Source organism: Phalaenopsis equestris, unplaced genomic scaffold, assembly GCF_001263595.1.
Source record: "Phalaenopsis equestris unplaced genomic scaffold, ASM126359v1 Scaffold000054, whole genome shotgun sequence".
Taxonomy (NCBI): Eukaryota; Viridiplantae; Streptophyta; class Magnoliopsida; order Asparagales; family Orchidaceae; genus Phalaenopsis; species Phalaenopsis equestris.
Genome location: NW_018164496.1, coordinates 923,795 through 924,214, shown reverse-complemented (window position 1 = coordinate 924,214; position 420 = coordinate 923,795). Strand labels below are relative to the sequence as shown.

General features: G+C 41.2%; 1 protein-coding gene across 2 annotated transcripts in view; it reads right to left on the bottom strand.

Annotated features, from left to right (window-relative positions):
- Nucleotides 1-420, bottom strand: part of LOC110019251 (ATP-citrate synthase alpha chain protein 2) — a 59,092-nt gene that overhangs the window by 19,043 nt on the left and 39,629 nt on the right. The window lies entirely within an intron of this gene.

Below are 420 nucleotides of genomic sequence, written 5' to 3'. Positions count from 1 at the left end.
TATATATATATATATATATATATATATATATATACATTAATAATAATATAAAAAAATACAGATTTTCCTTTTTCCTTTTAAAAGCCCTAAATCCCTAAATCAAACACACGCCTCGCCTCCCTCTCCTGTTCGCGAGTCCCGCCCATTCCTTTCGGTTGCGTGCCATAGCCGAGCCCGATTCTTCTCGCGAAGCTTCCTCGAGGTCCCCTCGCGCTCTGGAAAAGCTTCCACCTACTCCCTGCTGCACTCCAGCCTTCTTTGGCATATTATGGCTTGCTCTCACTTAAAATGAAGGCTGGGGAGTGTATTTTACTGTTTTATGTATGTTTGGGGGCTCGGTTTTGGCTTCCTGTGGCTTTCCCTGGCTTGAAATATATGTTATAAGAGAACTTATTTAATTTGGGAAAGCTTTGTATCTTG